The following is a 10,005-nucleotide window of genomic DNA, read 5'->3' as shown; positions in this document are numbered from 1 at the left end:
GGGGGGTTGCGGGGCTAGGAGAATGGGGTGAAGGGTTAAAGAAGTACAAATTAGTAGCAGATAGACGGTCATGGGGATGGGGAGCACGGCAGAGGAAATGCGATTAGCATTAATATGTTGGCTAGGTGGAGGGCCAGTGGAGGGAGGGAGCAATTGATGGGATTGTTTTATGAACATTATGATGTCTAACCAAAGTACTGTACTAATTTAAACAAACAAACAAACAAATAAATAAATAAAGACTTCCATCTGTGTGATCAGGATGACTTCAAACTCTTACTAGGTCCTTGGAAAAGAAGTTCAATTTTTATAGATAAAGAGGGGAAGGAGGCAAAGAGCAGTCTAATATAAACCCAAGGCTGAAGGAAGAAAACTATAAGGAGTACTATGAGGAGTAACTAGCTTGTTTGAATGGAAGAGTTTGTATAGAGGCATATTTGGAGCCACGCCTGAAAAGATAACTTTGGGTCTAGTTTTGGAGCCTTGTTAGGCCAGTAGTTTGGATGTGAATTTAAAGGCAATGGGAGCTCACTGGAGGTTTCTGATTGGGAGCTGTTCTGGATCTGGTGGTGAAGGAAGGAGCATGGAGAGAAATGCATTTTAGAAATATTGCAGTTTTCTAGGTATAAAGTGACAGAATCAGAGTCTGAACTAGGACACTGGCTGTGAGAACAGAAAGGAAGGAGTGTGTGTGAAAGAAATTATGCTAAAGAACTTATTAGAACATGGAGCCAGGTAAAAGTTGAGGAAAATGAAGAAATCAAAGAGGAGTTCGAAATCTTAATCTTGAAAGAATTATAGCATCATTTCCAGAAAAAGAAGATGGTTTTCAGATATAAATTGGTAGGCCCGACTTCGAACATATGGATTTTGATTAGAGTGAACCATCTAGATGAAACTGTCCACTAAGCAGCTGCAAAGATGGGATGAGTAAATAGTTTAAATTCTAGTAGAATGGCAGAAACAGAGAATGAAAAAGCCATTCTTCGGAAAAAAATCATCTTTCAGGGATAGAGGTGGAAGGGAGCCATTGAAGAAGGCAGGGGACATGTTTGACATGTAGAAAGAAAAACAACGTAGTAAGCAAGTGTCAGGTAAGCCATGAGAGGAGACAGATGCTAGCCAGCGATGGAGGGTGGTCAAAAAAGGAAGAGGACAGTGGTGGCCACCAGACATTTGTGACCTTCTGACCTTCCTGCTCTGAATGGCACATTAGAAGGTTGTAGGAACTTAAGAGAAAGAGGGAAGCTTTGCGGAGTAAAGATTACAGGTCTTGTATTGATATTTGTATTCACATCCCCACAAATCAATCTCAGTCATGGTAGTAGCACCGTCTTTGAACACAGCAAGTCCATCATTTTATTATTCAAGTCATTGTCAACATCATCATGAACCATCTTAAAGCTCAGGCTGCAAGTACAGAAACACAGACTCAAACTGGTATTAACAATAAATTGGAAGTCCTGAGGTAGAGTAGACATTGCAATTGGTTGATAAGTGGCTCGACTAAATCATTAAAGACTGCTTTTTTTCTATTTCTCTTCTCTGCTATCCCCAGTGGAAACGTCTTCATCAGGGAAGTAGCAAGATGGCTGCTACAGTTCCAGATACCACAACAGAAGCATAACTATTTGGAGGAAACAGAGAACCCACCTCTTTCTGTAGCTCTCTCCTGGGAGTGAGAAAACTTTACAAAAGCCTCCCAGCAGACTTCCCCTCATGACTCACTGGCCAGAATCAGGTTACCTAAAAACATCTGACACAATCATTGGTAAGAAATGGCATTGCCTTCGGAGGAATCGGGCCCATTCCTGACAATTTCCTCTGAAATATTTAGCTGCTTGGATGAGTCCCTGAACAAAATTAGGATTCTGTTAGAAAAAAAGAAAGAGCGAATGGGCCCTGGGTGGGCAACTCTTAAGTGGAGGGTACATTATCAGTCTCTAGGATTACAAGGAAATGTTTGCTTAGGATCCTTATCTAAAGGGACTTTTAATCTGGTTGGTGGTAGACACACCAACAAATGACAACAGAGTTTTTAGTACAGTGTTAGGCACACAGTAGGCACACAAAAGTATATATTAAATGAATAAACACATACTAGTACACTCAAAATGCTAAATGAATAATACAACTGTGCCGCAGAGATTCAGAGGACTGCTCAACAAGTTCCAGTACAATGATTTATTAAACTTTGTGAGGTTTTATTAAAATGCAGATATATAGGTTACGACTCCAGAATTCAGTAATTTTCATGGGCCCCAATTATCTGCATTTTTTTTTTTTTCTCTTTTTTTATGCCTATAGTATCTGGTCTTCCTAGGTGGTCTCCCAACCAAGTACTAACCAGGCCTGACCCTGCTTAGCTTCTGAGATCAGATGGGATCAGGCGTGTTCAGGTTGGCATGGCCATAGACTATCTGCATTTTTAACAAGAATTCTAGGGGAGTCCAGTACAAGTTCCTTGGTGTTAGGGAAGGTTTGGTTGGGTTAGATAAGTATAATTTTTTAAAAAATTATTTACTAAATCATCGACTTCAAGAATTAGCAGTTTACCTTCTGATATTTGTAGAGCAGTTGCTAGGATCTTTAAAATAGCGTTTTCTAGTTCTAATCAAAGAACCATATGTACAAAGAGAACTCATGCAATTTTCTACTTTTGGGCCTGAACTTATTGATTGATGAAGAAAACGCGAATTAAATGTCTTAAACAGTTTTCCAAGTTTAAAGGCATTTTCTTTATTTCTTAATAGAATGACATAAAATTATTAGGTTGCTTTTTAATAATAAACGGGAAACTTTTGCTATTACTTATCCTTCCTTCCCCAACACCAATTTTCGCCCCTTGGATTTCTTTATAATTTATTGTACCCAGCAAACCTATGGGTATAGGGACTTTCATTTATTCCTTGATTGCAAAATTTACATTTGTTGAAAGGAAACCTTAGTTTGCTACAGCTCTTATTGAACTGTTTAGAATGAAGAAATACAGTCTAAATTCCAACCAGCAGGCTCACTCATGCTTATTTTCATGTTGCTAGTATCATTTTCATTTATATCCCATAAGTATTTTTCTCTCTTTCATAATTTACCCTTTACTTCTGGATTATAGTCACTCCCTTTGCTTGGGGTATGTATGGACATGTGTGTATTTTATTTTCTCAATGAATACACTGATATTTATGCACCATTTTGGATTGGATGTTAGTAAATCCTAATTGGAGAATCATATAATAACTATAAACATAATCATAATAAAAAGTATGTAAGAAGTATGATTTCAAAGGACTCTCACTTTCATTATCTCAAATCTCAAATTTTATGATATACTAATATTAATCTCATTTAAGAGGTTAGGAACTTGATATTTTCCCAGGATCATAAAGCTAGTAAATAATGGAGTCAGGAAAAAAAAAACAAATTGTTTTTGGTATACCATGGTAGATTTGATAGTGTCGTATAAACTGGATTTAATCTTATAGGATTATTTTTTAAAGTTAAAAGATCATCTCACATGCTAATAATATATTATTAGCTATATCTAGATGCTCTCTAAGTATATCGCTACTTTTGGGGTTTTATTAATGTCAGGATTGTTTTAGCACAATCTGAGTGTTTAATAATACTTTAACTTTTAAAAGTGAAAGTTAAAAAGCTTTAAAAGTATACAGAAAATCAGTTATGATTATTCATGTGGTTCTTTAGATACCGCTTGTGTTCAGCTTCTGAGGGAGTTTTTTCTGGAGAATCGGGGCTCTGTAACAATCTCTGAGATCAACCCTGAGGGAACAGAGATGTGAGACCCTCTAGCTCATTATGCCGAGATTCATGATCATCACCCTGTGTCTAACAGACCAGCTACTGTTTTGGTAACTTGACAACTGCCTTTTGAGATTCAATTCCCCTCCGTGTATTCCAGTTCTATTCATAAATGATAATGATCATTTCGTGAGGGAGCCATTGGGTACCAGGTGCTTGCTTAAATGTATTATCTCATTTACTTGCTTAAGTGTGTTATTTCATTTAAACTTAATAAGCCTCATGAGGAGTTTACATGTGAGAGAACTGAGATTCATATACAGTAGCAAATGACAGAACCAGGCCCACCTTACTCATTGCATTTAGCCCCTGCCTAACACTCAGTCCTACTAGGATCGTGCTTTCCAACCCTCCTTCCCTTTATCCAGCCTATGCTCCCTCTTGATCATCACAAAACTCTCAAGAGCCCCAGAGAATCAGTTATGCCAACAATATTTTGTCAGATATTAATTTCTATAACTTGTATTAAATTCACTGTGTCCTCCCTCCACAAATAAAATTAATTGTATTTTTCAAAGTACATCTACACTTGGTTTGAGGATCCCTACTTTGGAATCCAGGTCCCATGTCATGCATGCCTTTTGCTGCTCTACAGTTCAGGGCCAGAATCCTACTGCTGAACTCTAGGCCCAGAGCCAGGGTTCTTCCAAAGGCTCATGGACCTCACCGAATGTCTGCCAGAACTGCCTGTCACTGTGCTATGCTGACATGACTTACTGGGCAGCACAGTCCTCCTCATGTACCCTCATGACCACATGACAGCAGTACCTGACGTCTGTTCCTGTATCCTCTGAACGTCAGGTTTTACCGAGTGGTCTAGACTTCTCTCCCACCCTGCAGTTAGCTCTTATCTATCCAACTCCCCAACACTTCACTTTCTCTCACCTTCACACTTATAATTGCTTTACTCTTATGGGCCCATATAGTGTGTTCCATTCCCTTTCATTTACTAAGCAAAGACTGATCGATATGACCAAGTTCTATGCAGATACCAGCCTGACCTCTGACCTTAAATTCACTCTAAATCATTGTTAAAGTAAACTATTAGTCCATTTTAGTTTAGTTCAATATGTATTTCTCAAACAGGAACTTATTCCATGCCTTGAAGGAGCTTGCAGTCATGTGGGAGAGTTGTTGGTGGGAGGGGTTGTCAAAAAATGTGAAGAGTTTGGGATTTTATCCTGCTTACAAGCTAACAAGTTAGTGTGCTATATTTTAATGGATGCTATATAAGACACAAGTCTCTTGAGACAGAGAAAAAGGAGTTTATTATTCACAGCACAGTAATTGGCATGAGCATAATCATATTTACATCATCTCCCCTTGCCTCTGCATCCTACAGGGTTATGTGGACAGACCCAGTGGGATGCCTGGACAAACAGTGGGTTGCATTACAAGAGAGGAACCTTGAGCTGAGGGAACCCAAATCTTTCAGACTAAATAGTATAATATACCTAGACAAATATACCGTACTAATATAAGGTCATAATAATAGTGGAAACTGAGTGCAGGGTTTATGGGAACTCTCTGTTAGCTTCACAAACTTTCCATAAATAAAAAATTATTCTATATAAATATTTATTTGTTTACCTAATCTTTGCTCTGGAGAGAGATACTGTATCTTCCAACACTGTTTGTTATACAAAGTCCCTTGAAAACAGAGTCAGGAACAATGACAGAAATGCAAGAAACCCATTAGGCGTGGTTTCCCAGCAATAGCCACTCCCTCCTTCTACACTGTCTTGGCTTCTAGTGAATTTTCTCATAAATATAGTGCTCCACTGGCCACTTTGATTAACCCAACAGGCTGGGACCAAATCTGTTCAATTCGTAGATCTTATTAAGGCCACTGTAAACAGGAATCTCAGCAGCAGCAGGAGGAGGCATCCTGCAGCCATGGCCTCAGCTAAGTCTCCTGTGGTCTCAGAATCAACGCATTGACTAAATCCCAGAAACCACCAGGGTCTAATTTAAGAGAGGTCAAGGGACTCTCTCCTTAAATTTCAATACTGATCTTTCCTCTTGGTCCAAGCCATTCATGTAGGCACAGCAGTATATATTAGCCATTACCTGAGCCTATGAAAAAAGGACTTTGAAACAATTCTACTGTCTTACAGTATTCCTGGCCAGTAAGTTGAGGCTGACCTGAATGCCTTCTACAGTTAAGTTAGTGACATAGATCACTTCAACTACATTCAGGGACAAATTTTGTACTTGCTTTTACTAATTGGATGACCTCCATCGTAGCAATAACTGGTTGTTGATTGTGCATAAATAATGAATAATCAAAGATAATTAAAGGAAGCTTTATTTTGGAGTAATCTCCACAGTCATCTGAGAACTACGTGATTTATTAGTGTTTCATTAAACACTTGCAGGACTCTTACAATCACTCCTAAGGTTCAAGACGCCATGCTTTTAGAAGCAACTCAAGACAATGCCTGGCTTCCACGCAAGCAATATAGTCCTGGGGGTGCACACGGTAGCCCAGGAAAGAAGTGTTATTTACGACTGTTGCCCCGCCCCCCAAGTCAGACCCATACCATTTAGTGGGTATAGGTCGACAGTACCACGAACACAGCCTCTCCACAAGCTGTTCTCAGGTGGCTTTGAATAATTGAGTCCAGTTATTGTTTACAGAGGAGCTGCCTGTGGGTAGTCAGACTAAACTCTCCTATTTGTCTATGTCACCAGGCAGTGGCATTTATCCACCCCATGGAATGACTGAGCAATGTCTATAGGAATGGGGGTGGGGAAGATATCAGAGGTACTGACAGGTGTTTTGTGTAGGAGGTGCAGGAGCTGGGGCCATGCCTTGCTGCTTTAGATAGACGTCCTGGTAAGGTTAAGAGGAATGGCAATCAAGCCTCAAATGGGGCTCAGGGCCATCTGGCAGGGGATGGCAGACCCAGCGGTGAGTTAAACAGAAGGTGCTTGCAACGGTTTAAGAGAATCACTTAAAGATGTTTCTTTCCTGAAAAAGCCTCCTGGGATAATTCTATTTTTAAATTTTATTTATTTATTTATTTATTTATTTAGGCAACCTTTGGTTGACTTCACAGATTGCAAGAACATCGTCAGCTTACAATCCTTTAGTTTTTTATTTTTTACACCTACAGAACCTGGTCTTCCTAGGTGGTCTCTTATCCAAGTACTAATGAGGCCCGACCCTGCTTAGCTTCCGAGATCAGAGGGGATCGGGCTTGTTTAGGGTAGCATGGCTGTAGACTCCAGGGATGATTCTAAAGGACAAAGACCCTCAAGGTCCTTCCCCCTCCACACTTGCTGAGTCTGAAGTGTTACTTTCTCAGGTACTGGGTTGTTGTTCTCTCTCTATCACCACAAAAATCAGTGTGTCCCATTCCAGCAGCTATACCTCCATATTTTCTCAATCATTCCCTTTTTTCACCCAGACCTTTCATCAGGAAAAGCCATGCACAAGGGAGAAGACAATTTTTTTTTTGAAATTTACAGTACCTTATTATGTCTCCACTTTGGCCCATATGGTCCACTGCAGGGAGACTTGGCAAGTAGCACATTCGACAAAGTGGTCATTATCCTTATGATCCCTACAACTGTTGTTTGATAGGAGATGGGACCTTCTGCCTACTGAGGACAAATATTAGTACTTGTCATTATAAGGAGCAAACTTGAGGGTGACTGCCAGAATGGTGAAGAAATGCCACTGCCTGGAGGAGAGTTAGCAGCATAGTAAGCATGGGCCCATTTAGAGCCTTTGAGACAACATGAACAGCAACCACCTCCCCAATTCTTCTTTATTAACAGACAATAAAGCAGAGGGCCATTTATTGTTCAGCAGACCATACAATTTAGCCTACAACTAATTCCCAGGGACCATACAATTTGGCTTACTATCAATTTCTAAAATGTTTGAACTTCTTGCAAATTCCATGAGTTGGCCCATGAGATTTTCTCTTACAGACAGCCGTGTCTCTTATGTATCCCATATTGTCACTAAGAGATCAAGAACTGGGAAGGGTTTGAGAGTTTACTCTGTAAGTTAGCCTGGCTTGTTACAGTTTCATGGATACAGGTAGCTGACACAGGACTCCTGGGCCAGAGACAGAGTACTTTTACTCACAGCACAGCAAGCAATATGAGCACCTGCATATTTGCATTAGATTCCCCTTCCCCCAGTTTCCTACAATAGTCACATTAGTAAATATATTCAATCGAATACTAAGGGCTGAGACAGAAATATTCAAAAGGTCCTTAGAATGAGTGTTCATTAGTTTCGTTGATAATTTTTTAAATACTTCCCTCAGTAAATCAATTCTTTTGAAAGATGTTTGTTTGTAAATTGAGAAATTAGGTTTAACAATAAAATAGGAGACTAAAGAGAAGATGTTTATAATTATTAAGTATGTCAGGGGTGTTTTGCATATTTTTGCTTTTTTTTTCTTTTGCTTAACTGATTATTTTACTATAACCTCTGAATGCTAACTTCCTGTGCTATTGATTTTAGGCTATTTGTGTTAATAAGATGAAAATTAAATAGATTTTGTCCATAAACAACCACTTCTTAGTACAGAACAGTAGTTGTTCAAAATCTTTCTTGCTGTCTCATTTAAAGCTGCATTGAGCAAATTAGAAAGTAATAATAGCTCTAGTGAGGAAAATGGTGTAGATGATAGAGGCTTCGTTCATCCCTCTTGTGACTGCACCAAAGTTGGAGCAAACAACACGCAGAGTTGCCTGGGGTCTAGATGAACAGAAGCCCTACAACTAGGGAGAGAAATAAGAAGTCACCCTGCAATGGTAGAAGGTAGGAGGGGGCAAAGATGCGAGACTTCCTGGTCCTGAGTGGCTGAGTGGGACAGAGGCAACACCAGTGGCAGCCGGCAGATGCAGATGTCTCTTAAAGGTACTAGGTCAGTGATTGAACTTTTGTGGTGACAAACCTGCTCACTCGAGGCACCAGCACTGGGTTGGCTGTTGGGAGTGGGCGGACACCATGGACTTATAAGGGGACACTGAGTTGTTGGAATGAGGGCCAGAGGCAAGGCTCTCTCTCAGGTGGAAGTGCCGGTGGTATCCATTGTTCCTCTGTTGAGCCTGCCCCATTCCCAGTGTGCGGACACAGTGCCGCCATACCTGAGACAGCATCAAACTGGATAACTAACTAGAGGTCGCTCTGCCCAGAGGATTCCCTGAAACTTTGCCTCTCTCAACTTGTGGCCCCACCCAACCCATATCCAGCTGTGTCCTCAGTGAGTCTAGTGCTCCTTGCTGAGCAGCTCCAAGACCCACATTGGTGGCTGCTGGCCTCGGTTTCTGGTGTGGCCTCTCGAGGCAACTATAAGCACAGCATCTGTGGATTGCTTGCTGAATCTTAACAAGTGGACCTGGAGGAGCACAGGCTGGGACTAAACTTGGCCTGCAGCTGAACCCCTCTCAGGATTGTGCCACTGGACACCTACTACACAAAGCCACACTAATAAGATGGGGACACTTAGGAGCTTTGCTTAGTACATAGAAACAGACACAGAAAGGCAGCCAAAATGGGTATACAAAGAAGCAGAAACCATATGAGGGAACAGAACAGAGATGCAGGAATAATGAAGTCAAGCAATCTCACAGATGCAGAGTTGAAAACAGTGGTTATAAAGATGCTCAATAAACTTAGGGGAAGTGTAGGTGAGCTCAGTGAGAACTTTAACAAAGAGATATAAAACATAAAAATGGAAATGGAAACCAGTCAGAAATGAAGAACACATTATTTGAGATGAAGAGTATATTAGAGGGAATCGACAAAGTGATTGAAGAAGAGTATCGAACCACTAATATAGAAAATGGAGAACCCAATCAGAATGGCAAGAAAAAAGAAGCCAAGACTATAATAATAACTTAAAAAGCCTATGGAACAAAATTAAATGTAAAAACATCTGTGTCGTAGAAGTTGAAAAGCTGTTTGAAGAAATAATGATGGAAAACTTCCCTAACCTGGTGAAGAAAATAGACATATAACCCCAGGAAGCTCTGAGAGTCCCAAACAAAATGAACCCAAAGAGGCCCACATCAAGATACATCATGATTAAGATGCCAAAGGTTAAATACAAAGAGAGAATCTTAAGAGCAGCAAGAGAAAAGCAGTTAGTTACCTACAAGGGAGCACGCATAAGACTGGCAGCTGGTTTTTCCAAAAGAAACTATGCAAGACAGAAG

The 10,005-nt window shown here is 40.2% G+C and overlaps 2 pseudogenes; both read right to left on the bottom strand.

The window, feature by feature from the left end:
- Nucleotides 1-2,298: 2,298 nt before the first annotated feature.
- LOC112483752 lies at nucleotides 2,299-2,417 on the bottom strand (annotated as a pseudogene).
- A 4,512-nt stretch (nucleotides 2,418-6,929) lies between these two features.
- LOC112483711 lies at nucleotides 6,930-7,048 on the bottom strand (annotated as a pseudogene).
- Nucleotides 7,049-10,005: the final 2,957 nt, after the last annotated feature.

This window comes from Pteropus alecto, unplaced genomic scaffold (assembly GCF_000325575.1).
Source record: "Pteropus alecto unplaced genomic scaffold, ASM32557v1 scaffold164, whole genome shotgun sequence".
Taxonomy (NCBI): domain Eukaryota; kingdom Metazoa; phylum Chordata; class Mammalia; order Chiroptera; family Pteropodidae; genus Pteropus; species Pteropus alecto.
Note: the sequence above shows the minus strand (reverse complement) of the source record. Positions and strands in the feature narration are given on the sequence as shown.